Source organism: Aedes aegypti, chromosome 1, assembly GCF_002204515.2.
Source record: "Aedes aegypti strain LVP_AGWG chromosome 1, AaegL5.0 Primary Assembly, whole genome shotgun sequence".
NCBI lineage: Eukaryota > Metazoa > Arthropoda > Insecta > Diptera > Culicidae > Aedes > Aedes aegypti.
The window spans coordinates 111,253,353-111,277,422 of NC_035107.1; the positions used below are offsets into that span (position 1 = coordinate 111,253,353).

The following is a 24,070-nucleotide window of genomic DNA, read 5'->3' on the forward strand; positions in this document are numbered from 1 at the left end:
AAACACCCGTTGCTAAGGGCAACCCAAAACTACTGTAGAAAAATGTTCTACCGTTTTGATTCATATTACGGACAGCTTCAAATTCCGGACACTCTCGTTTGTATGGGAAACATTTCACACGAAATGTTTCAATTTTCGCCGTCCAAAAGTTCTCATTTTAGAGGCTCGTTTTATTAGGTTTTTTCCATAAATATCATTGCAAATTTATAATGCCCAACTACTTTAGACGTCTCTTAAGTGGTTGAACGATTTCAATTGATGATTTGACTGTTCCATTAATGATTATCATGAGCTGTCCGTAATTCGAATCAAAGCGTCCGGAATATGAGGCAAAAGTGAGGGAGCGTCCGGAATAAGAATCATGAAAAGGCCACACGTTTTGATTTATTTAAAATTATTCAAGTTGCGGACGTGTATTCTTTACCCACCATCCAAAAGTTAAGGGCTTCCGACACTCGATAACGCTAAAAAATCATACAGAATGATTTATTTTGTATGGTCCAAGCTGGGTTATACTTCACTGAGGCCTTAAGTGTCCGTAATATGAATCAAAACGGTATTTCCCTCTGCATTTCCCGCATTTACAGCATTCATTGACACTACTGATTTAGAACATTCATGTACCCAACATAGGCTAAATGATGAGATTCACAATTTTGAACTACTGTATTAGAAGTGCCACGTGATTTTCGCAAAAACTCAAGCCTACTACTATTACCATTCCCATCTCTGACCATTACTTTCTCTCCAACACTTCTAAGAACCACTTTCACGTTAAACTGAAAGCAAAAAACTGATTTTTTAGGTCCAACCTAAGGAAAAACTTTTAAAATCAATTTACTTCGCTTAGGGTAGGTGTACCAGTTATGGCCATAGTGGTTCCCTATTTCGCCATACGTGATATCTTGAATGCCTTCACATTTTGAAAAATCTTTTGTGTTTTAGCAATAAGATAAAGGATAAATCTTGATGTTAAAACATTCAGAAAGATTAAAAATGTAAAAGTTATCCATATTTTGCATATGGCCAAATAGGGAACCACTATGGCCATAACTGGTACACTTTCCCTATATGAAGAGTTAGATCAAAAGTGTATTCGACAAAGTTGTTCTAAATAACCAGCCAGCGAAGCAAAGTTTGAGTCAAAATTAAATCTTAAATAAGGATCACCATGTTCAACTTTTTTATTAGAAGGTGCAAAACTGCATCACAAATAACTTCCCTGAGGACATCATACGTCTGAAATCGACGAGAACAGAAAAACCCGTTTTTCCTTCTAACATGTCGATTGGGACCATTGCACATTGGTCCCAAAGCCATATCTAGGAAGACAAAAATGATTGCGCCTAAACCGTCAATTTTAGATATATGGCGTCTTCGGCAAAGTTTCTCCATATTTTTCAGACATTTTTTTTCAGAGATGTGAAATTAGGGTGGCCCACTTGGTTTACGAGATCAGCACATAAACTTGTTTGCTGACGCATTTAGGACTACACAATGTTCTACAATGTTTTAGAACATCCGATTTGGAGCAACTTTGCCGAAAAACCCAAATTTCTATCTCTTATGGTTCGCGAAATATGATTTTTTTAACAAAAAAGTTAGGGTGGTACTGAAAAATCAGTTTTTTTCTTGATAACTTTTTATACAATAATTTCTCGAAAAAACTTTGTTCCGAGCACTTTTAGAACTTTTGATTGCGCAACTTTTTGCCGAAGAACTGTTCTAACTATTTCATTACATATATTTTCAATTTTAAATGACTTTATATACAGTTATTCCGGTTGTTCCAGCAAATCTCTTTTTTTCGCTTTCTCTACCATACAAAATTCGGTTTATGGTGAATATATCTTAAAGCAATGATTTTTTATGAATACCTTGTATGAAGCACTATCAGAACTTTCAATTTTGCACATTTTTGCTGAAGGCACCAAAGAGCTATCTCGAATATTTTTCAAATTACAGACAATTTTCGGTTAAAAACATATTATTTTCAAAATTTTGTCAATCTTTTTAAACAAAAAACGTCCTTACAGTTTTTTCACCATAAACAAAGAAAGAAATAATCTTTCTAATGCCTACAAAAGATTGAAAATCCGTTTGCGAATTTCGGAGATATCGGCATTTGAAAATAACCATTTTTTCGAAGAAAATTTCTGATAACTCTGTAACCATAAGAGATAGAACAGTAGTTTCTTGGGCAAAAAGTTGCGCAATCAAAAGTTCTAAAAGTGCTCGGAACAAAGTTTTTGCGAGAAATTATCGTATAAAAAGTTATCAAGAAAAAACAGATAATTCAGTACCACCCTAACTTTTTTGTTAAAAAAAATCATAATTCGCGAACCATAAGAGATAGAAATTTGGGTTTTTCGGCAAAGTTGCTCCAAATCGGATGTACTAAAACATTGTAGAACATTGTGTAGTCCTAAATGCGTCAGCAAACAAGTTTATGTGCTGATCTCGTAAACCAAGTGGGCCACCCTAATTTCACATCTCTGAAAAAAAATGTCTGAAAAATATGGAGAAACTTTGCCGAAGACGCCATATATCTAAAATTGACGGTTTAGGCGCAATCATTTTTGTCTTCCTAGATATGGCTTTGGGACCAATGTGCATTGTGCACAGTGATTTACCTACCGTTTTGTCTTGAACTCCAAACATACTCATGACATTTCGAATCCTTGAGTTTTGTATGGAGATTACGTTGAAACATTTCATTGCAATATATCAATAAACTGCCAGTGAATGATGGTCGTTTGCATGTCAATTTGAATGACATTTGAATCAAACCGTTGCTTTGTTCCTTAAGGCTAAAATCACAGTGAAACATGTTAAAATAACATTTTTATCAGCACACTAAACAGTTGACACTTCGATTCTGTAAGGAGATCAAAAAATCACAAATTTCGGCTTACGAATGCCCAATATATGCATTTAAAGTCAAAAGACCAGGGTTGAAGTCGACCCTGTCCACCCCCGACGTTTTTCATATTTTTTGTAAATTTCTCCAACCGATTCTATAGGTTGTTAAAACCGATTGCGAGCCGCAGTTTATGTTTAGCTATCCACGATAAATCTCACATTTTTTTTTTTTTTTGTTACATTTCTACCAGTTACATCAGAACATAAATTCTCATGTTATGCTTGAGATTTTTCACGCGTGAGTTGTAGCTCACACAACTCAACAGCCAAAAATCATGCAACAGTTGGCTCATCTGTTTAACTCATAGCCTTGTATTTCCACATTTTTTTTTCTCGCAATGACATACATGAGAAAGAAAGTTCGAGTCTTCGGAAAAATTGCGCAGAAAGCCAAGGACATCCAGAAGATTTACATTTTGACGCAAGGTAGCGCTAGAGCGCGATGAAAATTGAGCATTTGGGCTAGTTCTATCTTCTGCTTCAAATAAGTTCCAGTCTTCGGCCAAGTTGTTTGGACAAATAAGAACATCCGAAAGGCAAACAGTTTGGATCGATTTTTCCGCTAGGTGGTACTAGTGAGCAAGTAATATTTATCATTGTATGCAAGCTCTATCCTGTGATCCATAAGAAATAGAAAGTTCGAGTCTTCAGCAAAGATGAATCATGACAATCCATATAAGATGTAAATTACATGAATCATTTGAAAATGAAATATGAAATGAATCAGACCTGAAACACTTGAATATGAAGTAAATCAGATATTAATCGCTTGACAATGAAGTGAGTCAGTCCTAAACTGCTTGGCCATAGGACATAAATCACTGAAAATGCAATTAAACAAAACTGAATCAATTAAATTCAAGGTGAATCAGACCTGTATCCCTTTAAAATCAAGTGAATCAGACCTCAATATGAAATGAATCTGGCCTGAATCACTTGAATATGGAGTATAACAGTATAACACATGAATTTACAAAAAAAAGCATCAGATCAGAGTCACTTGAACATAAATTAACACACTAAATTACTTGAAAATCATTTAAATAAGACCAAACATACTTCAAAATGAACTAAAACTGTCGTGAATACCTTTTGATTGAGCTCTGATTTTCTCAATCACCGGAAAACTAATTGACTCTAACTCAAAACACTTGAATTCGAAGTAAATCAGACATGAATCACTTGAAAATAGAGTGAAACAGACTTGAATCACCTAAAGATGAAGTTTCGAATTCCTCTAATATGAAGTCAATAAGACCTGAATCCCTAATAAAATTAAGTGAATTTCATTTGAAACGCCAATTTAATGTGAACTAGACATTAATCAATCGAAGATGAAGTGAACCAGTCCTAAACTGTTTTAACATGAAGGGAATCAGACCTGAACCGCTGGAATATGTAGTGAAACATTACACAATGACTAAAGTTTGAGGTGAATCAGACCTGAACCACTTGAATATGAAGTAATTCAGACCTGAATCACGTAAATATGAAGTATATCCGACCTGAATCACTTGAATGTAAAGTGAATCAGACCTGCAACACTTGAATATAAAGTAAATCACTTGGATATGAAGCGAATTAAACATGAATTACTGGGATATGGAGCTAATCTCTTCTGAATAATTTAATTCAGTCCTGCAACACTTGAATATGATTGAATCAAACTTGAAACTCTGGAATATGCAGTGTATCAGGCACTAATCACTTGAAATCACTTGAATATAAATTTAATCAAACTTGAATATGGAGTGAACAACCCTAAAACCAGTGGCGTAGCTAGGGTTTTTGGGGCCCCGTGCGGTGTTTGTTTTAGGGGCCCTCAAAATTAAAATGAACTCCGTCTAAATGTAATACGCTAATGCGAAATCAGCTGTTAAAAAAATAAGATGAACAGATTTCGCAGAATTATGACTCAAGTTATGGAACTTATTATGCTAAAATGTGGTTTTTGTATTTGAATAGCAAACATATCATTTAATGAGTCTACAGTTCTTCTTTTCTTAATTCTTGCTCAGAAATACATCAGTTTACTGAAAATTATCAAGAGGGTTTCCAGTGAATTGCCATGGAAGTGAAAATATTAGCTGGCGAAATAGACCTGGAAAGCAATAATTCATTTACACTTTTAACTAAGGCTCTAAAAAAGGATCTGCTAACAGCCTGGAATGGGTACAAACCATGTCCTGAAGTTGGCAATTGATTCAATTATAATTGAAATGAAAATCGGCTTGTTCATTAATGTACATACCTATAGGGGTCTTCCTTAGCCGAGTGGTTAAAGTCCGCGGCTACAAAGCAAAGCCATACTGAAGGTGTCTGGGTTCGATTCCCGGTCGGTCCAGGATCTTTTCGTTATGGAAATTTCTTTTACTTCCCTGGAGAGAGTATAATCGTACCTGCCACACGATATATGAATGCGAAAATGGCCACTTTGGCAAAGAAAGCTCTCAGTTAATATCTGTGAAAGTGCTCATAAGAAAAGCTGAGATGCAGGCTCTGTCCCAATGAGGACGTTAATACCAAGAAAAAGAAGAATAAGGACATACCTACAAATCAGTGCAGATACGATAATGGGCCCCGCACAGAATTAATTTTTAGGCTACTCTAATCACTAATACCATTGACCATAGGGCCCCTACACATTGCCGATTAAAGTCACCTTCAAACTGAATTTTTATCTGCAGGTTAACGTGTTAGTTTTCTAGAAATAAAATTCATAAAATTAAATGAAATTCTTATCACGATTTGGGGGCTCCTATGAACTCAGGGCCCGGTGCGGATCGCACCCCCTTGACTACGCTACTGCCTGAATCACTTAAACATGAAATGCATCTGACACAAAGCACTAGAGAATAAGGTTGCTGGAATATGAAGTAAAACAGCCTTAAGATACTTGCACATGAAGTTAATCTGATATGAATCTATTGGATATGAAGCGAATCGAACCTGAATCAGTTCAATGTGAAGTGAATTAAACCTCAAAAACTTGGATATCAAGTCCTGAATAATTCGAATATAATGTTAGTCAGGCCTTGACCACTCCCCAGACAACCAGCATGTACTTATAACGAAATCACCTTTTGCAATATGCGATGTTTACATGTGCAAAGTTTCATGTAAAAGATGTCGCGAAAAGGCCACATACGTACAAAAGTGGAGGCGATATATGTGCATATTTCATATGATGAAAAATAGCATGCAATGCGATTGTGTAGATTTTATTACGAACTAATCTGTACCTTTATGCGATTTAATTTATGATAACAAATTTGGTTTTACTACTGCTACGGATTGATCCGACTTACTTTGTACGAGTGTACGGGACGAAACTGAATGTACAGATGAACTCATAAAGTATCGTATTATGCGAGGAAACTCATTGATCAAACAATTTCGTCCACCATGTAGTACGGATGTGATGATATCTAAACGACTTTGTTCGTATATTATTATGCAACTTCTGGGTGTCTGGGTCGTATATGATGGAAATTAAACCTGAATCACTAGAATATGAATCACATCTTATTTGCTACCGGATATCTTTGATCTTCTAAACAACTTTGCTAAAAATTAGAACATTCTCTTATCAAAATTATGAGATATAATTTGTACAAAATACTAAATCTATCCATTAAAACCTTGCGACTAAGTTACGCATCAATCTGCCTGTTATTTTGAATATAGAAAAATATCATAATTTAAAAGTATTTGAATGTATTTGTACAATCTTTTTTCTTCTTTCTGGCGTTACGTCCCAACTTGGGACTCAGATTAGTGTTCTTATGAGCACTTCCACAGTTATTAACTAAGAGCTTTCTTTGCCGATTGACCATTTTTGCATGTGTATATCGTGTGACAGGCACGAAGATACTCTATGCCTTGGGAATCGAGAAAATTTCCTTTACGAAAAGATCCTCGACCAGCGGGATTCGAACCCCCGATCCTCAGCATGGTCATGCTGAATAGCTGCGCGTTTACCACTACGGCTATCTGGGCCCAGAGGTATTTGTACGATATTTTAACTAAATATAGTTTGACCACAATTTTGGTCTACCGTCTCCTGTCCCCCAGTTTCGGACAGCTTGATTTATTACATTATATCTTTGTAATTTTCGCATCAGTGTCTCCAAATACATTCATTTTTCATGGATGCCCTATAACATGGTATCAAAGATGCAATAGAAATCAGAAGAATGAAAATTCAGAACAAAATCGTAAAATGTTTTATTCTTCGTCACATATGAAAGAGGTTTTTTGATGGACGACTTGCAGATTCAGTAGAACTCAAATTACTCTTGTGAATGTTGCAAATGCGTTGAATGGACAACAAATAGAACTATTCCTAGAGCAAAAACATTGAATCATGTAGAAATTTACAGAATTCGAGGCCTTTCCAGATCGCTTCCGATATTGAGTGCTTTTCAGATTGGTCAATTTAGTACTGAAATACATCATCGAAATGCAATGTCAAAATTCATATCAAAATTCAAATATCACAGACTCGCGAACTGGCTAGGTATGAGTGAGGCCGCACCCGTCTGCTCGGGAGAAGTAGCAACAAGCTTAGGGTTACCATATTTGCCCTCACTGAAAAGAGTACATTTTTTCAACTCTGTAAAAGAGTACTTAATAGTACACTTAACCTATCTTGAAAAATTATAAATGCACTACTAATTAATAACTTCGACATTTTCTTGTAAAAAATGTCTGATACTTGATCACAGCCACTTTACCTACATTTCTATTAAAATCAAGCTTTTTCATCAATGATTTTACGGAATTTAACTCTTATTTTTCTTACCAATTCTGTATTACGCTTTCTTACTATATTAAGCATTAAATCTGAGCGAATCGATTTTTTCAATCAATATTTTTTTAATTACATTGGCTATACCGAAAGTCGTTCGACCTTTTGTAATAATATTGTTTTTCAAACAAGGTTTGTTGAAATAATACTTTCCTTAGTACTTTGCAAGAATAATCTTAAGAAAATGTAGAACAATATGAATTTGTGAAGAAACCAGAGAATAGTGAAACGTGGATCTAAAAAGAATCTCAAGTATTGTATTTATTTAACTTTTATTAATGACTTGTTAAAACGTTATGAAACTTAGAAACTTTAATAGTTTATTTTTGCGATTTCCATACTACACTTCAAAGTAAAACTTTTTCTGTCCCACAGCTTTATTCATAAAAAATAGCATCGCCAAAACGACGTTTCTAGAAAAAGTGCTTGATAAAAAAAAGTTGCTTCAATAAGATTAAATTTTTCAAAACAAAGTGATTTTGAATTTAAACTGACTTTTTTTTAATTGAATATTAATAGTAAGTTAATTGTTTCTTCTTCTTTTTGGCATGACGTCCTCACTGGGACAGAGCCTGCTTCTCAGCTTAGTGTGTAATGAGCACTTACACAGTTATTAACTGAGAGCTTTCTTTGCCAAAGTTGCCATTTTCGCATTCGTATATCGGTGTGGCAGGTACGATGATACTCTATGCCCAGGGAAGTCAAGGAAATTTCCTTTACGAAAAGATCCTGGACCGACCGGGATTCGAACCCAGACACCTTCAGCATGGCTTTGCTTTGTAGCCGCGGACTCTAACCACTCGGCTAAGGAAGGCCCCTAGTTGATTGTTTATCAGTAGTTTAATCATTTACGGTGTTGAGTATAAAGGTAACGAGCGTATAATTTTAGTTTTGCAGATCGTGCCAATTATATTCAGTCAGTTTTTTGTAAAAAATCGGTGAATTATCTGTGTTATCATGGGAAAAAGGTTGATCTCTCGCGTTCAGCCGTTCTGCAGTGATCGATTTCTCTTCGTCGATGTTCTCTTTGGATTAGTATACGAAATTCAATCGTTTTTCGGATCATTTTGTCATGCTGAATGACGAAGAACGAGGAGTGCTTTCCGCTAAAACAAGAATAGCTGTCGAAAACAGTCGCCCGACAGAATAATTAGCAAAAGGGAATATCGACGCAATGATGACAATGATGATCTGGATTGTTCAACAGGTTAAAGTTGTCGATTTATCGATTATCGTCAGTAATAACTGAAAAAGAGTACACTTGAGCCCGTTAAGCAAAAAAGAATAGTACACAAATTTTTAAGGCAAAAAAGAGTACTTGTACTCTAAAAAGAGTACGTCTGGTAACCCTAAACAAGCTCGGAAACGTTTACTCACGAGTAACTGTATCACAAAGATTGTATTTTATCTATGAAGTATAAACATTTCAACGGGAGATTTTCCTGTTTTGACAAACGAATTTTACCAAAATTCATGCGTACGTGCAAATAGACTTTATTTTGGCGTTAACTGTATGTATAAGCTATCATGCGTCTCCATGAGTTGTATTGCTGTATAAACTATAATGGAGACAAATAGTGGAGCACAAACGTTAAAAAGTCAGTTCATGTATACTGAATCAGATCAGGCAGATCTAACGAAGAATTAAAATTTTAATTTAGAAATTATGGCACTGTTTTTTCGTCGCTTGCTACTTGCGATTTAAGCCATGCAAAGTTTATCTAATCTTGCTACATCTTTGAACCATGTTCCACCACGTTCAATGAATGCAGAACTATGAGCTGAAATTTCAGTACAGCATTTTATTTTATTTGTCTACCAACAAATCCCCCCGTGCCAGCTAAAACAAATAGAAGATAAACCAATCAATAGTTAAAAAGCTAACAACTCTCATCGGGCGCTTAATGTTGTATGTTTATAGGTACCGAGCTGATCCTACCGCTTTATCGATAGATAGTGTTGTAGACCTCGTCCCCGGGAAGGAAGAATTGAAGCAGCGATAAGACGGCTGTCGTTAAGCCAAGGGTTTCCAGCACAGAAGAAAAGCAACACCGAGCAGAATAACCAAAGTGCAAGCAAAAGAAAAGACAAATAATCCACGTTTTCCTCGTTCCCTATCCCCGGAGTTACAACTTGCGTATCCGTGTTTGTGTTTGTTTTCGATTGTGCGGTTTTCGTCTTTCCGCTTGTGCTAAGCTTACAAAACAAAAACAATCCATTTCGAGTGACGTGCTTTTCTTATACATATTGCGCGTGTGTTTGCGTGTGAGTGGCTATACAGGGAGTAACTTTTCCCATTGGAGGGATTTCCGAGCTTGTGCCTACATAGGTAAAGGAACAAAGACGAGCATTGACGAAACGGCGCGTAAACAGTGATAACACATCAAACCGGCTAGCCGACTGACCAACCGAGGGTTGGTGAGAGCAAAAAGGTCGTGCCGATAAGTACTGAGTGGGACCAGTAGTAGAGAAAGCAAGGAGGACAACCCTGCCAGAGAGGTAGGCTGGCGGAAGGCAAAAAGGAACGGTTTCGCACATACTTGCCAGTCGCCCGGAACAGCCCAGGTGAGTGCCCCAGATGTAGTTTTGATAAGTGGATACAATGATTCACCGGACAGGTTGTTTATTTTACCCTGGAGGATTTCGAAGCTCAATATTTATTTATTGATATGGCCACTCAGGTATGGCACGTTGTTACCATTGGAAATCTCAGCTGATTTATGTAAGGCGTTAAGGGTGTTTGAATTATGATGTTGGCTTGAGTGATAATCGCTTTAAATATGATACTGATACAAGCTTATTTATGATACCGATACAAGCTGTTTGATAAGAAGATAATCTGATTTTCCTCTTATCATGCTTCAAAGCGTTCATTGCTTTAATGGCTTAACAATTACGATAGGTTTATTAGAAACTATCTCGAAAAATGTTTAATCGATCTAGAACGTACTTTACTGTGGAATAAGGACAAAAAAATATGTGTGAACACATGTGAAAATATTGAAAGTATTTAAGTGATTGCCTTATTTCAAAAACTTATATCTAGGCCTGGGTACTCTCAGAAACAATAATGGATGCTACAGGGTAAGTGAACAAACGTTTGGCTTGTTGATACACGAAATAGTAGAAAACATCGTAAAAAATTACTTTAAATTGGTGAAATACCACCAAAATAGCTAAAACCTCTCTCATTTGTATCAATAGTTGCGGTAAAGTATTCCTATAATGGTCCAAAAGAAAACAAGGGAAGAAAATAAAGCCGTTGCTTCCGAGATGAACTAACCCAGGGTTAAAAATCTTGTTTATAAGGATAGAAAAAAAAGTGCTCTTTCAAAGATTCCTGTCGGTCTTTAGTAAAAATAAATACTATCTCTTTGAAGTGTCACCCAGGATCAGAATATGTTATGTTCAAGTCGGAGTTGATTGAATCAAATAGGGGGTCCTGGGGTAATATGCACTGTCGTGGCAAAACACACCTTGTCATTTTCTCTGAAATAAACAAGTTGTAAAACACTATACAGATTGATGAAACGATGGCCAACTTAACAGGGAGAACAATAAATTCGGAAAGCACGATTCTGATGTAACTTGATATTTTTTACAACCTTTTACCATAAAACAGATGATTGGAGACTGAGTTAGTTGTTGATAAGATGATTTGGCGAAATAACACAACGATTTCTTTTTTCCATAACATTTTTTGACAAGCTTCCGATTGGGGCAACATGCACTCGATTGATCGGGCAAAACGATCAATTCAAAACTAAACTACAATAATAAATGTTAGATCTTTTAAAGTCTTTACCAACGTATTTTTGCACAATTGTATCATCTTGTAAAAGAAAATCTTTGAAAATTCATGTTTTTTGAATTCAATTAATGAAATTGAGTTTAAAACACGATGGTACATCTTACCTCTGTTGCATCTTGAATCTTGTCAAAATTCTTGGAAAAAAGTTATAATTAAAAATATGATTTTTAGGGCCCATTCATATACAACAGCATATATCTCAAAAAGTATAAGAAATAGAAAAATCATGTTTTCGACAAAGTTGTTTCAAATTGCTAATTCTACAACTTTGCCGAAGACACCATATGTCTATCTAAATGTTTTGAAAAAATAGTTTTACTATCTCAATGCTAGGTGGATTGGTCACAAAACTTTTTTCCATCAGAAGATGCGCTTTAATATACCGTAAAACGGGGTAACTTTGATAGTTTTTTCGAAGAAAACTTGAATATTTATGCATGTTGTTTCAAAGATTTACAATTTATATTTTTAAAACAAGTACTGACATCCTAGCTATCGATTACAGTCGATAGATTGGTAAAAGATTTGTTATGAATGGATATATAATTTTTCATATAATCGAAAGTTGGTTTTCTGTTTTGGGGTAACTTTGATAATGGAGTATGATTCGAACAAAATTGAATGAATAACGAACATTTGTAGGGCATTGCATACCTCTAGGCGTTTAACGTTATATGGAAATTTCTGACTTAGATTACAAAAATGGTCCCAGTTTGTGAAAATGCTTTTCGCTAAGAGATTTGAAACCGATTTCAAGTTCTATGATAACTAGGCTGTCAAAGATAAGTGGCCAACTATTCAAAACTATATCAAATAGTTATCGTAGAACAGATAGTTTGTAAGCGTTTCGAAAATGCTAAAATTGTGTAATTTTTTTAAATTCGTATAAAAAGCCTAAAATGTTCTTGATTCAAATGAAAATTGCTCTTACATGAAGTGTCATACTAATATTCTTTAGCTTTGCATTCGTTTTGCTTAACTGATTAACAGAAATTATGATATTTCGTTTAGTATGTGGTGGGTTACGCACTATCAAAGTTACCCGCATTATCAAAGTTACCCCGTTTTACGGTACCAAGAAACTTCTCCGAACAAACTATATCGCTAAAATCAACGATTCGGGCGCTATTCAAAAAGCGCATGAAATCGACGAAATATAACACAGTGCGTTATATGGAAAGACGTATCGATTCCCTTTAGAAAGGATTTGCTCGGCGCTTTTATCCTAATCTGCCTAGCATTGATTTTTTTTTTCACGTGAAATGTTGTCTTTCTGAAATTGAGAATGGACATGCACTAATTATGTCACGTTCTAAGGGTCTAGCCAAGCGTGACAAGCTTCACAAAATGTTCGAAGGTCTCAATACAAATTGCGTGAAAAGAGGGAGGGAGGTGGTCTAAAACGTCGAAATTTAGCGTGACATAATTTTTGTACCTTCCCAAAGATCACGATGGAGAGTGGGATTATGAGTGGGACAGCCTCATAGAGTTGCCAAGAATGAAAAATACATATATGGTGCACTTAAAAGTGCCTCGAGAATGATTGTTTTTCATTTTAACTGAGATTTCAGTTTCTGTAATACCGGGAATCTTACACTACAAAAAAATCTCAAATTTACATGGCACGTATTTTTTTATCATAATCATGTAAAACCAATTATAACTGAATATTTAACGATAAAAAAAATTTGGGGTGGGTAATGTCTATTACATTACCGCGGGGTTGACGTAGAACTACGATGATTAATAATTTGATTTGTCATGTGTATGAATTTGTAAGTGTACTAGTTTTGTGTTGTTATTGATCGGATGAAGTTTTCAGAAGTTAACTCTTTTTGGACTCATTTTGGTAGTCCTGAAAAGAACCATTTGTCGTTCTGTGGTTTCGAGAACCAGTGTATGGTGTTCCAGGAATAATGCCAGATGATTGAATTTGTTTGTTTGGTCGTTGCTTCCTTGTGTTGCTTGGTTGGGTGATCGGTTTCTGGCTCCAGCTGTAGTTCGCCAAACTCCTCCAGTAGATTAGATGTTTGATGGCTCGGGTGCTTCGATCGTGATAATCGATTGAATCGGTCCAGTGCTTTGGTCTGTAGCAATATCCATTGCATCAGCATTTAGGCTCTGTACATTGATACTCATCAATATGCAGGTTGGGCCTCTATGATCCAGTATTTCACGTCTCAAAGCGTCACTAATCGATGATTGCCTAAGCGCTGCAGCTCATTCCTCAAGTCAACCCTTGGAATTGCTGCCTTTGGCGTGATGGAACTGGGAAGAATTGGTAGAGTTTGTCAAAAATAGTCCTTGCAGTGAAGTAACCCGCGACAAACCAACATATACCAATTGCTGATCCAGACTTTTGTCATAGTCATCCAGACTTTTGTTGCTTTCAATTCTCCGCTTCGATCGCATCTCAGCAGGCAACAGATCGTCTTGCTCTGACCGGGCGTGCTTCTCAGGCACAGACATCGATAGCGAGGGACCTCCCCGTTTGTCTTGCTTCGCTCAAATCAAACTGTCGAGCGAGCGAGAGAAGATGCCGTCCAAAGCCAAAGTCATCACCGCTGCCGCCGCCAAGAAGAAGAAGAAGAAGAAGAAGAAGAAGAGGAAGCAGTCCACAGGAGAATTTGCGGTCGAACTGTGAACACGGTCGGGCAAGTCATTCTCGCTTTGTGGTTCACCGCTTGTTTGCGTTCACCCAGCCATCGTCATCGCCGCCATCATCACATTTTGACTTAAGCCCGGTGATCCACTACCTGTTACTGTTGTGCGCCATCCACGTGACGAAACTTTCGGTTCGTCGTTTAAGCAAATAACTTGCTCAAATTTATACATTTGAGTTGAGGATTCCCCGTTTGACCATGGCAATCAACTGATAACATCCCGCAGTGTTATTTATCTGTAAGAGCATCAAAGCTAATTCCTAAATCAATTTCACGGCTTCATACAAAATTTCATTTGTCATAAATAATTTATGACTCAACAATTTGTGACTGTATTCGCGGGCGCTGCTGCAGTGCCGTCGGGGTGAGTGCTCAACATTTCACAACAATTGTAAAATAGAGTGGCATTTCCAACAGCGTCTTTGATGTTCCATATTTTGTGGGAACACTTTGATTAGCAAAATTATCACATGTAACAAAATTGCGACATATTAAGAATGCTTTTGAAAAGATATTCTCATTGAACAATTATAATAATTTTGGCACCCATGGATCAGAAATTTACCGTCATAATAAAGAAAACTATTGATTATCATTATCTCGTATTGAATATTTAGTTGATGTCAACCCTTCCAGCAATTCATGTTCGACCAATTTCTCACGCATTAGCATTCTCCGCAATTTTCAAGTAATTCTAAGCCCAACACATTATTGGCACATACCCATTTCCCAGATTGGTTGATCAGCGAAGAGCACAAAAGGGAGGAGCATCATCTGCTATTCTGAGGTTATAAAACATGCTTCCTTCGTCGGATTCAGTTTCATTCTAATTCCGCTTTCGAGCTGGTAAGAGCTCCTCTGAACTTGCTCAGCGAGAAGAACCTCGCTGCTAGAAATCTGCTGAGCTGTTATTCTTCAAGCTGCCAATCCAGCATCTGGTCTGTGAAATCGCTCAAGATTTCTAGGTTGACCGATCCGCGCTTCTAGATTTCGCCTCGTGGTAAACTCGTGGTCACAGCATCCAAGCTCAATCGGCCCTTTTCAGGGCCAACATACGTTCATAAAAGGGTTTATTGGATGATATTTACTGATTTATCTATAATGATCTAAATATCGCGGTATACTACAATTTGGTTCACATAATTTACCCCACATAATTACATAAATTTGAGAATTTACCACTGCAGCGCCGTCGGACCGTAATAACATCATCCTACTCAGCATTGTATGGTATTTCTAACAGCATCGTTGATTTATCATATAATGGGGGAACACTTCCTAAATTCTCGAGTATTAAATTGGAAAATGTATTAAAATTGCGACAGATTGTAAATACTGTTCAATTAACTGTTTCCTGACCAATTGTAATAAGCAACTATTGATCTGAAATTTTTCTACATGTTAGTCTATTGCGTTAATCTGAGAAATAGGCTATATGAAATTGATGTCTTGGCAAGGGATGTACAAGATGAGCATTATGTATTAATTTTCCAATTTCCGTACTCGAGAATTTTGGAAGCGGGGGCCGTGATGCTCGGGATGGATTGTCCTCCATGACTGGTCCTGGCTGGAAATATTCGTGGGGAAAACTCGACCCTTTGCTGCAGGAATTTCATTAACAACTCTTTGGTAAAGCAGAAATTTCTGATAAAAGTGAAATTTTTCAAAACAACTCTTATTGATTGGAATATTTATCAACAACTCTTTGTCAAGTAAAATCATCCTTAATAACTCTTTGCTCCATCGCCAAACCAAACCATTTCATTGAATTCATCAAGTACAAGAATATGAATGGTAAGGAGAGGCAAATGGTGTATATTTTGCTGGCGTTACTTTCCAACAGGTCGCCGGTTGGCGCTGACTACTAATCCGTCCACTGAATGATTTTCAGTTGTTGCTTTCGCTCTCTGGTTCCGTTCGCTACTCGCACACTGCTGTGGCTTTCACGTACTCTTCTTTGCTGCTCCGCTGCTTGATCCGTTCGTCATGCCGTTCGATTTGTGAATGAGCTGGGAGCAGAACAACCAGTGGTTTTATTTGCTCGAGCTCCGTTCACCGATGGCGAGTGGTGGGGTTCTCGCTTGGTTGTTTCGTCACTCCGTTCGCTACTCGCACGCGATTGGTTATTGCTTTCGCGCTATTTTCGTTGATGGTGTGATTCTTCGCTGAGAAATAAAAACTGAAACTCTTTTGATTTTTCATGCAAAATGACCAACTTTGATAAACTATATCTCAGTTATTTATGGACAGATTTGAATGAAATTTTAACAGTAGACGGGGTTGGTGGTCTGATGGCTACCGCTTCTGCTTCATATGCAGAAGGTCATGGGTTCAATCCCAGGCCCGTCCCTTTCCTCGTACTTTGTAGTTGTATATCTCTCACTTGCTTCTATCTTCCAATCTAAATATACCACACTCAAACTATTCGTTCATAGCAAACGCTAGAACCAGAGACGGACAAGAAACCGTTTCCCTAACGCTTCCTACTTCCACGCGCACGCCTTTCTTACGCCTGATACATAGGCAGTCTGCTAACCACAAAAGCAAACCTCTCTGCCATGCCTTTCCCCCAATCCATACACTCCCGCATGAACTGACGTGGATGCAGTGGAATATACGGTCTACGTGGGAGTCAGTTCAATGCATCATCAATTCCTCCCCCTTCCCCTCATTGGTCTGCATTCTGACGTGGCAGGTGCCATTGTTGCCTAAAAATAGAAGATCACCAGCACTTATACACTGAGGATGCCTGTTAGTCCCAAGCAGTCATTCGGTTGGTTCCTTGTGTAAGTGCAGCTGATCTGGCGATACTGGAGTGCATCCACGGGCGGCCAATCAAGCTCAAGCTCAAGCTTAAATTTTAACATATGTTTTTGAGTGATTTTTCCAATCATACGTTGAAAAGCAGTAACGGTTTGACTAAAGTGATTTTTTTGACGATTTTTTATGATTGACATAACTAAACATATTGAAGGAATAGCTTCATGGTATCTTCAGAAAAAGTTGTAGATTTTGACGAGATGAATAAGTTTGCTGAAGACAGTTTTTGTGTAAGGCTATCAGATTTTAAGATAAAAAGTTTTGAATTTTTCGTCGAAAATTACAGTTTAGTCAAACCGTTATTATCTATAAACTTGTGATTGGAAAAATTTTCAAAAATATATGTTAAAATTCAAGTTACATCTGATGTTCTGTGAATGTTTCATTCGAAAATATTTCCATAAATAACTGAGATCTAACTTACCAAAGTTGGTCATTTTGTATGGAAAATCGAAAAAGTTGCAAATGCATGCGAATAAGTTGGGGCCTTCCTTAGCCGAGTGGTTAGAGTCCGCGGCTACAAAGCAAAGCCATGCTGAAGGTGTCTGGGTTCGATTCCCGGTCGGTCCAGGATCTTTTCGTAATGGAAATTTTCTTGACTTCCCTGGGCATAGAGTATAATCGTACCTGCCACACGATATACGAATGCAAAAATGGAAACTTTGGCAACGAAAGCTCTCAGTTAATAACTGTGGAAGTGTCATAAGAACACTAAGCTGAGAAGCAGGCTCTGTCCCAGTGAGGACGTTAATGCCAAGAAGAAGAAGAATAAGAAGATGTGAATAAGTTCTCTGTTTATTCGACAAACAAGCTTAATATTTCATGGGTACACAACAGCAACAGAGTAGCGTACACAGGGATTTAGTTGAAATCTGGAAACGTAGCTCAATCTTGAAATCTTGAGCGATTTCACAAACCAGATTCTGGATTAACAGCTCAGCAGGCTCCTAGCAGCGAGGTACTTCTCGCTAAGCAAGTTCGGAGGATCTCTTACCAGCTCGAAAGCGGAAATGGAATAAAACTGAATCCAACGAAGGCAGCATGTTTTATAACATTGGAATAGCAGATGATGCTCCTCCCTTTTGTGCTCTTCGCTTTCTGATTAACCAATCTGGGAAATGGGTATGTGCCAATAATGTGTTTTGCTTGGAATTACTTAAAAATTGCGGAGAATACTGATACGTGAGAAATTGGTCGAACATGAATTGTTGGAATGATTGGCATTCCCTAAATATTCAATACGAGCTATTGATAATTAATAGTTTTCTTAATTATGGCGGTAAATTCCTGATCCATGGGTGCCAAAATTATTACAATTGTTCAATGAGAATGTCTTTTCAAAATGCATATGTCGCAATTTTGTCACATGGGATAATTTTCCTAATCAAAGTGTTCCCATAAAATATGGAACATAAAAGGCGCTGTTGGAAAAGCCACTCTATTTTGCAATCGTTGTGAAATGTTGAGCACTCACCCGACGGCACTGCAGCAGCGTCCGCGAGTACAATCCCAAATGGTTGAGTCATAAATTATTCACGACGAATGAAATTTTGTATGGAGCCGTGAAATTGATTTAGGAATACTAGAAGCTATAAATAAAGTCGGAAATATTTCTCTTTTAACTCTTTTCCACAAATTTTATGGCTCTGAAAAGAACCGATGGCTTTGTTAGCTTCGATGTTGTTACGGATAAATAACACTGCTCGGACCAGCAAAACTCAGGGGGCTTCTGGTATTTGCTCCTAACGGGATTGCTTCTTGACCACCAATGATGATTTCATCACGAATCGAAATTTTGAAGCGCGGGTCAACAGCTCCTCGGCCGATGAAATTTGCGGCGGCGATGACGATGGCTGGGTGAACGCAAACAAGCGGTGAACCACAAAGCGAGAAAGACTCGCCCGACCGTGTTCACAGTTCGACCGCAATTTCTCCTGTGGACTGCTTCTCTTCTTCTTCTAGGCGGTGGCAGCGGTGATGGCTTTACCTTCGGACGGCATCTTCTCTCGCTCGCTCGACAGTTTGATTTGAGCGAAGCAAGATAAACGGGGGCGTCCTTCACTATCGATGTCTGTGCCTGAGAAGCACGCCCGGTCAGAACAAGCCGATCTGTCGCCTGCTGAGATGCGAGCCAATCGGAGAGTGAAAAGCAAATGACGTCAAATTTTCTCTAGTCACCCCTATTTATAGATTTGCTTGAAATCAACGTTCTCTTTTAAAACAGTTATTAAACTATTTGGACAGGTATGTGGGATTCAGTAAGTAAACGACATGAAGCTTTGATGTCTTGGCTTTCGATTGAGATGCTAATCAAGAAATTTCGTTAAGCCAGCGAAAAGTTATAAACGTTTAAAATATTTCATGCCAACGTAACGCTCTTGGTTTTGAAATTCCAATTTCACTCCTGTATAGAGAAGAGAGACGTACTTCTACGTCAATAATGAGAACTGTCTCATTGCATTCGCAAATGCTTGCAATATTGAGTGAAACTGAAACGTTTCATGATCTTACATCCAACATTCGCCAATGTTTCATGCTTTCTTGCATCTTGAAAGTGGAATTGCAAACAAGAATTCTCGGTTTACATGATTCTACGCTGAATATTCTGTCAAAAATAATGCACATGGAAGGATCGACGCCTTGTCATGTCATGTGCATTATTTATGATTGAATTTTCAGCATGAAAATCATGTAAATCGAGCTGTTTTGCATGCAACATTCTTTGAGAGAAGACGTTTCGCGTTCAATATTAAGGATTTTGATAACAATTTTGGATAGAATAAATGTTTATATGGGTTTTTTCAATAATACATGAGAAATGGCTTTGCGAGATTGAGGCTAAAATTACGTTACGTGTAAATTTAAGATTTTTGTTTGGTGTGCAGTTGAGCACAGAAGCTAAAACGTCTCGACTGTGCGGATCTCGGCTTTAAAAAGGCCGAGTCTCGGTAGATTAATCTAAATCATTTATTCCATTGATCTCTTCAGATAACTTATAGTCACTTGAGCAAACATTCAGATTTATCATACGTAAAAACATTCGTGCTTCTTCTCTTGAAAATGTTTGAAAAGTAGCTCGCGATCTTTAAGAGTTTTCGGAAATACGCGACAGTCTCCTTTATTTGCGATTTGGAAGGAAACCTTGATTTCCCTAATGGAGTTCAAGATCTCCTGCCTAAATCCCCCAAATTCGCAATAATTAACAACAATACACACTCCGAGTAAATCATGTAATTTCACGTCTTTTGGATGTACATAAAAGAAGCGAGCCGCATGACGTGAATTAATGTCACATTTCAAATACCATAGGGTCTGATTCAGGAAATTCCGATCATAGTGACATCGTTTTCGTGTCCTATAACGTGTTAAACTACATATTTTGTTCAATACATCTTCAAGGACACATTTCTGTGTCGTTTCATCATTTACATCATGCGTCCACAGTAATTTCCATTATTTTTAAGAGTGTAGGTGGCACTTTTTGCTTCCTCACTTGAATCAAAGAGCCTGGGCTAGAGGCTGCTCCGATTTGATGTTCGGAAAATTTGTCTAGAGCATCGAACTGATTGCTCATTTCGATGCAATTATCAGCATTAATCATTTCACCCTTGGAGGAAAGTGTGCATTCCGGATAAAAGTCCGTTTTTCCATTATTGCTACGTTTAGTGAATAAACGAAAGAATAAGAGACCTTCTATGAGGTTTTTCTCCCAAGACGGTGTCCAAGATGGATTACCACCGCTAGCTTTCGCTAACGGGTCCAACGAAAAATTGATGGCACGGTTCCAAATAAGTATCGTAAATGGATCAATAATAGAAAAATAGTACGGAAAAGTTGATTTAGCACTGAGAAGTACTGATTTATTGCTTTAGGTAGTTTTTAAAACTCCCAACAGCAGAGAGAATTTGTGTACACACAGCACGAAGGTTATCATTGTCAAAAGACTTCTATCATCTTGCTATGCAAATTATTGCCTATAACCATCAAAGTATTCCTGAAACAAAGCTTCGCTCGCAAAATCAATTTGATTCCAATTGACACGGCACGCCACACTACAGGGAATCTAATATGATGGAATATAACCTTTAACGCGTCAACACACTATTCCAACTGCGCACAGATGGCACAACATTTTACAAATTAAACACACTGTATATTTCCATATCCAGAGCACAAACAACTCTATCACACCGGTACAATGTTTGTAATAAGCAATTACATGGTTTTCCAAATTAGTGCGGCAAATAATTGGTGGTACTTACAACAATTTCTCTCAGATGGATACCTATATAAAATTCAAACCAATCAACTTTTTTGTCTGGATAGCACCGGCATGTGGTACAATGTTAGCGTTATTTTAATCATAATTAATTGACTTTTATAATTGATTTTTAACACTATTACAAAAGCACAACACGATTGAAAACATATACATTTAACATCGCACAAAAGAGGCTACTACTTAGTGTACAGCTATTCCTGCATGTAGGGCTATTCAAACTCGTTGTCTCAGCTTTATTGTTATCGAATAAATCTATTTATTTGATAATTCAATGGGAGGCCAATGGGTGATACTGTCCTATTTATATGGACGACATGTTGTACTTGTATCATATCTAACAAAAGTCACGTATATATACCCGGTAGTTTATCGCAAATTAGTTTGTGCACTCGCTTAGTCCTGAACTATAAACAGTGTCTATTTCGAGGGGTCAACAGCAACGAGACCTCCATCACCATTTAGCATAACCCTGAATGATATGTCCATCGTATTACTGCCGGATCGCCGCGAGGTCCGATAAAGCCATCAGGAGCAGCATGGTTCTAGGTGTTCTCGCGTGACAGACATTCGATAGCGCTGCAACTTGTCATAGATGATATTCCATTAGGTCGTGCGCATCGTACCTTCGTGCTGTGCGTACACGAATTCTCTCTGCTCTTGGAAGTTTTCTTAAAAACTACCTAAAGCAATAAAACAGTACTTTTCAGTGCTACACAAACAGTACTTTTCAGTGCTAAAATTAAAAACGGTACTTTTCAGTGCTAATTAAACAGTACTTTTCAGTACTATTTTTTCTACTATTGATCCCTTTACGATCCTTGTTTGGACCCGTGCCTTCGATTTTTCGTTGGACCCGTTGGCGAAAGCTAGCGGTGGTAATCCTTCTTGGACACCGTCTAGGGAAAAAACCTCTCGAAGGTCACGTCTTTCTCGTTTATTAACTAAACATGGTATCAACAACTAACAAAAGGAAGGGTGAATCTCTGAATTCACTACTTCCTTCCAAAAAAGTGGGTTTTAAAACTGTCACTACACATGGCAAGAATGGAAGAAAGGACGCTTCCCCGGAATGCGAAGTTTCTTCCAAGGGTGAAATGAATAATTGTATTGAAATGAGCAATCAGTTCGATGCTCTAGACAAATTTTCCGAACACCAAATCGAAGCAGCTTCTAGCCCAGGCTCTTTGATTCAAGTGAGGAAGCAAAGAGTGCCGCCTATCGTGGTCAGTTGTTCCGAATTTGGGGGATTTAGGCAGGAGATCTTGAACTCCATTAGGGGAATCAAGGTTTCCTTCCAAATCGCAAAGAAAGGAGACTGTCGCGTTTTGCCGGAAACTCTTAAAGATCGCGAACTTCTTCTCAGATATCTTGAAGAGAAGAAGCACAAATTTTTTACTTATGACGACAAAACTGAACGTTTGTTCAAAGTCGTCTTGAAAGGTCTCTCAAGTGACTATAAGTCACCTGAAGAGATCAAAAATGGAATAAATGATTTACTTGGATTTTCCCCAGTCCAAGTAATCATTATGAAAAAGAGAACCCAATCTGGCATTGTTCGGAAAGGGCTTTCTCAAGAATATTATTTAGTTCACTTTAACAAAAAAGAACTAAATAATATTAAAGCTTTAGAAAAAGCTAAACTTATGTTCGATGTCCGTGTGACGTGGGAACATTTCCAGAAACCTGGAGGAAATTACCAGAACCCCACTCAGTGCCGTCGGTGCCAAAAGTGGGGTCATGGTACAAAAAATTGTCGCATGGATGCTAAATGCATGATTTGCGGAGGTTCTTCTCACGCTAAGGACGACTGTCCTGTGAAAGAAGATACCAGAAAATTTCAATGCGCCAATTGCAAGGGCCCTCACAAAGCTAACTTTTGGGAATGCATTTCACGCAAAAGAGTCGTTGAGGCTCGTGCCAAGCAGATGAAGGATAATATCCGTTACGATAACGGTCGTTTCCGGAATTTGCCCTGTAGAGTATCGAACAATGCTCATTTTTCAGTTAACGATCGCTTGATTAGGAATCATACCCACCAGGAAGATCATAATCATGCTCATTCACAAACAAATTTTAATCCGTCGGGTAGCCGTTCGAATCTTTCAATTTCGAATGTATCTACCCACGGTAAATCCTTTGCCGATATCGTAGCAGGTAATTTGAACTCTTCCCCTGTTCGTTCCATGAGTACCCATTCTACTTGTTTCAAATCAAATGGAAAAAACCCTACCGCCACAGGTAACTCCTACCCCGCTTCTTCGTCTACCGAAAATTCCAATGGGAAATCATCAGATGATATGTCTGCCTCTGATTTTAATTTTCTAACTGAACAATTGAATCTAATGATTGATGCAATGTTCAAAGCCACCACTATGACTGAAGCAGTCCAAGTAGGTGTAAAATTTACAAATCAAATTGTTATTGGATTACGTTTTTCTAATGGATCCAAATAATAATTTAAATATTTTAAATTGGAATGCTCGTTCTCTGAATGGTAAAGAGGACGAGCTGTTTAATTTTCTTACAGTTAATAACGTGCATATAGCAGTTATTACCGAAACGTATTTAAAACCTGGATCTAAACTCAAAAGAGATCATAACTTTTTTGTTTATCGTAATGATCGACTTGATGGGGCATGTGGGGGAGTTGCAATCATCATTCATAGGCGTATAAAACATCAACTGTTTTCGTCATTTGAAACTAAAGTTTTTGAAACTTTAGGTGTTTCTGTTGAAACACAGTTTGGTAAATATACTTTCAT

At 37.5% G+C, this 24,070-nt stretch overlaps 1 protein-coding gene across 9 annotated transcripts in view; it reads left to right on the top strand.

Moving 5' to 3' along the window:
* Positions 1-24,070, top strand: part of LOC5570714 (transmembrane protein 47) — a 171,973-nt gene that overhangs the window by 75,704 nt on the left and 72,199 nt on the right. For 2 of the 9 annotated variants that reach the window (XM_021845153.1, XM_021845148.1), the window contains one exon: positions 9,654-10,297. The exons of the other annotated variants lie outside the window; for them this stretch is intronic. The gene's annotated coding sequence lies outside the window, so the exon portion shown is untranslated. The remainder of the gene's footprint in view (positions 1-9,653; positions 10,298-24,070) is intronic. 9 annotated transcript variants of the gene reach the window in all.